Raw genomic sequence first — 6,434 nt, forward strand, 5'->3', positions numbered from 1 at the left:
TGATCATATATTATTTTGATGTATAAACAATGATTGCACATAACTCATGATGAGATATGCACAATCATTGTTCATATTCATATTATATACACCCGACCGTTTATTATTTCGCATTAGGGGTATACTCGACCTTTCTTCTACCCGAGCCGTTTTTAATTTCGCATCAAGGGTCTACTAGAGCTTTCATTTACCCGGTCCTTATGAGTGATTAAAAAAAAAGTGTCCTCACGAGTTACTTTTTCTCCCCATCTGTCTTGGAGAGTTTCTCTGTATTTTTAAGTTACCCTATATGCAACCGTTTGATCTATCTAAGAATCCGAGTTAAAAGGACCTGGTCCCCAACAGTAACAGGTTTTTGAAATTATTGGGAGCTCCAGTTTTAGCAAGTGACCTTAATTTTACTATGTTGCTACACGTGTCCGTTTCGTTATTGATTGAGTATGCCACAGAAATGGAGTATGTCCACCATGTGGTGTGCTGCCTTTCAGTATGGTTAAATTCACAAGGCGTGATAAGATTTCTATGGCTGATAATCACACAATTCTTGGAACTTTCCACCTTTCCGACCCTATATAATGCTCATGGACGTAAGGTGGTGTAGCAGACACAATTGATCTTCACCCAACATGGCCTTAATGGAATCACTAAGTAACGCTTTCACCACCTTGCCCACAGCTATAGCTGCTCTGCTTCTTCTACTAATAGTCACATTTGTCGTTAGAAAACAGTCTGATAAGAAGAAGTACTACCCTATTGCTGGTACCGTCTTCAACCTACTTTTCAACTTCAAAAGAGCACACGATTACATGGCTGACCTCGCTCGCAAGAACAAGACATACAGGGTTCTTGGACTTTTCCACAGCGAAATATTCACTTCCGATCCTGCAATTGTTGAACATATACTGAAATCAAATTTCCCAAACTACGGCAAGGTAACAAACCGGCCAATTCAATGCATTCAATTAATATGCCAAAGCTAGTACGTATGCCACTTCAATTAGTTGTGCTTAATATGGACGTACTTGAACTACTATTTTTTTCTCAGGGAGGGTATTTCCACACTATTATGGAGGATATGATGGGTGATGGGATCATTAATGTAGATGGTGAATTGTGGAAAACTCAAAGAACGGTATTTACTCACGAGTTCTCCACCAAAAACTTAAGGGATTTTAGCATGGGAGTCTTCCGAAGAAATGCTTCAGTACTCTAAGGCAATTTCAGAAGCCACAGCCTCAAACAACGCGGTTGATATGCAAGTAAGAATGCATGTTCATTCATTCGGTTCACTTCCAAACTCCTGGCAGGCCGGTAAACATTGAATATGAAGTATTATAAATACGTCATTTTTAATCGTGTCTAATGTCTATGGAGACCAGAGTTGAAATATTAACTACTTCGCCATTATAAAAAGTCGGAGCAAGTTAGTTAACTTGTTTTTTACAATTTCTATGCATGTAGGAATTGCTTTTGAAAGGAACCTTAGACAGCATGTTTGAAGTTGGATTTGTTGTACAACTGGATAGCATCTATGGGGAAAAAGAAGGTTTAGGATTTGCCCATTCTTTTAACGAGGTAAGTGCTTTGATTCTGTTGCGCTATATTGATGTATTCTGGAAGATCAAGAGGTTCTTTAATGTTGGACATGAAGCCAAACTAAAGAAACATATCAAAGTTGTTGATGATTTCATATACAAGCTAATTCGGGCAAAGGCTGAAAGAGCCTCAAATCCAAATCAAGATGCTTCTTGTGTGAGTGGATATCTCCAAGTTCTTTTCTTCTTACTAAAACTGAGTGAGCTAATTGTCTAATCGATTCGTATAATCAATTTGATATTGCAGAAGAAGAAGGAAGACCTCCTGTCAAGGTTTCTAGATTTAAGCGATACAAATCCGAAGTATTTGAAGGACATATGTTCCAATTTCTTACATGCTGGAAGGGACACAAATGCAGCCACTCTATCTTGGTTCATGTACAGGATGTGCATACACCCTGACTTGCAAGAAAAAGTAGCACAGGATATTAAGGATGCAGTCCAGCTGAAGGATGCGCCCATTAGCGAGTTTTTAGATAAGGTGACCGACAATCGTGTTCTTGACAAGATGCAATATCTACATGCAGCTATATCAGAGAGTCTTAGAGTCCACCCTCCAGTTCCCGTGGTAATTAATCTTATTCATAGTTTTAACCATTTATCCCAAGGCAGAGATAATTTTGTTTGTATTTGTGTTTACATGTGTTGCTTATTAAAATATTATCCCTGTTATTGGTTGTAGAACGCCAAATATTGCTTTTCAGATGATACATTGCCAGATGGATATAGTGTGAAGAAAGGAGATTTGATAGCGTATCAGCCTTATGCCATGGGACGAATGAAATTTATCTGGGGTGAAGATGCAGAGGAATATCGTCCAGAGAGGTGGATAGAAGAAGATGGCAGGTGCCGCATGGAGAGCCCTTTCAAGTTCCCAGCCTTCCAGGTAATAAATTCGGGCATTGGATCTAGTTTTGACCTCACACTGAGATTATATACTTCTACCATGGTGTTAAATTCCTAACAATGTGTTTTTTGCCCTAATCTTTGGGAAAGTAGGCAACTAAATTTGCATTTTTTTTCCTTGCTTCTTAGGCTGGACCGCGAATTTGTGCTGGGAAAGAATTTGCTTTCACGCAGATGAAGGTCTTCACTGCCGTCATGTTATACTTCTTTGTTTTCAAGCTAGAGGATCAGACGAAACCAGTAAACTACAAAACCATGATCAATCTTCACATTGACGGCCCCCTTATGCTCAGCGCTTCTCCCAGAGTTCGTCGTAGCTATTAGGAAGTTGATCAATTATCTTATGATCGTTGATCAACTAACTAATTTGATCTATTCTCCGTCGTGCAATAATAGTAGCTATTCTATCGTACAATTTATTTTTGGCTAATTTGTATGTGAACGTAACTATTATGTCTACAATCTATGTTCGTTTGGTCCAGTGGCTTCTTAATTTTATAAGTGTTCTTTAATTTTCTTGTTTTATATTTTCTCTAGGTATTTTTGTTTTTATTTTATTTTATTTAGCTATCGTATGTAGTTCTGGTTCACACTATTTGCTGCTTCTGAGTCTGCTGGATGGACTGTTTATTCCACAATCAATCTATCCACAGATCTATCTTGGATCCACTGCTCTTCTTCTTTGGTAATCAGAACAGGACTAATTTTAGCAGTGGTTTTTAGTGTTTTTATTGAAGGTTTTTTTTGAAGGTTTAAAGCTAACTTTTCACATTTTATACACTTTATCTGAAGCACTAAATCCCAACAAGCTTTTCAAGTCAATAGTGTTCCGATCACTATATTCATTTTCTCATATTTTCAATCCGCATTTTTCCTGTTCTCTTGCCAAAATAATGGGGTTGGTTTAAGGCGAAATGGTTACATGCTCCGGCACTGTATCAGTGAAGTTTAGAAATGATACTATTTCGATAACTGATTTTGGCGGTATCAGCATACATTTGAAAGGGAGAGGTGGAATAATTACACTAATTACGATATTTCTTCTTCAATTGCCATAATTACACTGAGTCACTAAAGCAATACAATTAAGTTTTGGTCTGATCAAATCATCATCAAACAGTCTATTCCTTTCCACTTCCCAAATCTAACGGAATTTAGAGTATCTTTCAAATGAGGTAATCCATAGTATCAACTTTTGTGATTACAACTACTACAAATTTGTTGTTACAACAAATATATGGCAGTGCACTGTAAAGGTTTGGTGTTTTGGGGTGAACGACCTGATGTTCTGTTTGATAGGGAATGGCTGCACTTTTTTTGGGACAAGAGTTGCCTACGTATCAAGTTTCTTATGGTCAACTTGAATCAAGTGTTACGTAGTTCATCTCTCTCTACTTATAGATGTTTGAGCGGACCTTCCTTATTTGCTCTAGGCCGTTATCAAGTGTAGATCTATATTTTGTGCTATCTTGATGATTTGACATTATTCCTGATGTTACAAAGTAAATGTCTTCTTGATTGGTGCGTTGACTGAGTTCTAGGATTGCGCTAAATGATTTGTTTCTATATATGGCTGTAACTGTTGTTTGGGATGACCTGGGTTTGGGTCGTTGGTACGTTCTAATGGCTTGGTACGAGCTGTTGAGGAACAACCTGGTGAGTGGACACGTGTGCTGTAGTGATATGAAATGTAAAACGGAGGGTACTTACATAGCCCCCTTTGTTTTACTTATTGTTTGGACAGTTGGGGTGTGAAAATAAAAGTTAAAACAAAGCTTTTTAACACATGTCCGTTTGATGGGGGTTTTTTTTTGTATGCTCGAAAAACGTGAGGGAGTAGTTGGATCTGACCCATGTGCCCAAAATCGCGGCGGTTTGTGGGCGAGTTATGATTGTGTTTTTGGGAATACGAAACGTTTATCTTTTCTTGAGGTTTGGGCAGCTCAAGGGTTTTGGTGTGTGAAAGGTTTTTCACCTTTTCATTCTATCAACCAAGGAAAAGCATAGCGAAAGAAAGAAAAAAAAAAACTGTTCCATCCTTTGTTATTAGGTGCGTGCTTTCGAACTTAAAAATTTGATCTTTCTGCTTCTTTTGTTTTTGCAATGTCTATGACCAGTGATAGTTTGAGTGGGAAAGTAGAGATTGATCAGTGGAGAGAGCGAACTGTAAGCGAAGAAGATGTTGAAGTTAGGGTTCGTAATAGAGTTGGTACGTCATCGTCTTCTCCATTGGAGACAATGGCTGAGGAGGTGGAGTCTAGGCCGGTAGGTTGTTATGCTACTTTGAGGGAGGAGTTTGGTTAGGTAGAGTCCGACCTAGAGATGTACGACCTGAGTGAAGAGAGGAGATTGTGTAATAATGATTATGTTCCTCGGGATGGGGGAGTGGTGGTTTGTAATGGGTAGTTGAAGGCTGGGATGAGGTTACCGTTTTCCCGCCTTACTGTTTAGGGTTTGAATTTTTGTGGGAAAGCCCTTTGTCAGTTCGTAGGGAATAGTTGGAGGGTTTTCCATGTGTTAGATTTGTTGAATGAGAGGGGTTATAACATCTGCTTATCAGATGTGTTGGAGTATTTCTCTGTGAAGAGATCATCTGCATTGAACTTTAGTTTGCAGGTCATAAAGAGAAAGTCTGTTGTGATTGTGGGGGTGTGTAAGGAGGAATGGGGCATAGGCCGTTGTTGGTTGTCGGTAATTGCACCTCTTCTGGGTGGGAGTTGAATACCCGTTCTGTAAAGTGGGATGGTAGGTAGTTATTTTGTAGGTCGTATGTAGGTATTGTATTTGATATGTTGTACGTTTTGATATTTTTGTTTCCTTGTGTGCAGAGGTTGCTATTCGGGATCGTCCCAAGCTTGATGTTATAGAAAAGTTTGCTTGTTTGAGTTGGGAAGAGAAACGAGCTACCTTGGGGGCCGGAGGTTGCTCACTACCTTAAGAAGCGTGGAAGGGAGAAGATAAACCAGAAGAAGGTGGAGAAAAAGAAGAGGGCTTGTAAGCTCGTTTTTGACATCTCTGATTCTAGCTCGGACGCTGAGATGGAGAGGGAGAGCCAAAGGAGGGCACCTGTTTCTGGAGTGAGAACGGTTGGAGGAGTTGTTGATAGCCATTCTGCTCCTAGACGTGCTGAGGGGGGTGATGGTGACCGATCTGGTCATGGTGCAGGTGGAAGTGCTTGGGGAGCTACTGATGCTCCTGCCTCTTTCCAGAGGCCTCAGCTGAAGATGCGCTCTGAGGTGGCAGAGTCTGAGGGGTGAAAAGGTTCTGAACTGAGCCTGAGGAACGACCTAGTGTTGGGGAAGCTCAGACTTTTTCAGGTCAAGCTCCTTTGAAAAAGATGAATCTGGAGGAGTTGGCTGTTGATGTGGGTATTGTTGATGCCCGGGGTAAGAAGAAGGCTAGTGAGACTGAACCAGTTGCCCAGAAGTGCAAGGGGGTCGGGGAGTGCGACCCCAAGTTAATAGAGTGCTGATGGCGTCCTGGACCGGCTGGTCAGCTACTACGACCCAATAAGTGGGTTGACCAAGCTATTGAAGAACTTTGATTATAGTTTCAAGTCTTCATTAATTGCTGGAGGACTGCGGGGGAGTATTGCCCTGGATGGGGACAAGCTCCAGTTGGAGACTGGGAAGGATTTGGGGGCGAACCTGAGAGATATGGATCACTATCAGGCTTTAAAAGTGTCCATCCGACCGTGTTTGTGCTTTGCTAGTATCTTTTCGATTTGACTTATTTTGTTGGTTTGTCGCCCGCCATGTACGTGAAGTTTGAATTCGAGATGACCACTATTTGCGACATGTACAAGAAGGAGCTGGATGTGGCCAAGGAGACTTATGACAAGTTAGTGGCTATAGAAGAGGTGGAGAGGGCTGGAGTGACGGGGCTGAGGTTGCAGGTCGGGGACCTGGCTGGGAAGGTGGCTTTGCTACAACC

General features: G+C 40.8%; 1 pseudogene across 1 annotated transcript; it reads left to right on the forward strand.

The window, feature by feature from the left end:
* The first annotated feature begins 524 nt into the window (after window positions 1–524).
* LOC147473203 (cytochrome P450 704C1-like) lies at window positions 525–3,013 on the forward strand (annotated as a pseudogene). Its single transcript, XR_015210528.1, has 6 exons — window positions 525–932; window positions 1,046–1,259; window positions 1,462–1,752; window positions 1,843–2,163; window positions 2,278–2,481; window positions 2,631–3,013. The product of XR_015210528.1 is annotated as a cytochrome P450 704C1-like (transcript).
* Window positions 3,014–6,434: the final 3,421 nt, after the last annotated feature.

Source organism: Coptis chinensis, unplaced genomic scaffold (genome assembly GCF_015680905.1).
Source record: "Coptis chinensis isolate HL-2020 unplaced genomic scaffold, ASM1568090v1 utg3672_pilon_pilon, whole genome shotgun sequence".
Taxonomy (NCBI): Eukaryota; Viridiplantae; Streptophyta; class Magnoliopsida; order Ranunculales; family Ranunculaceae; genus Coptis; species Coptis chinensis.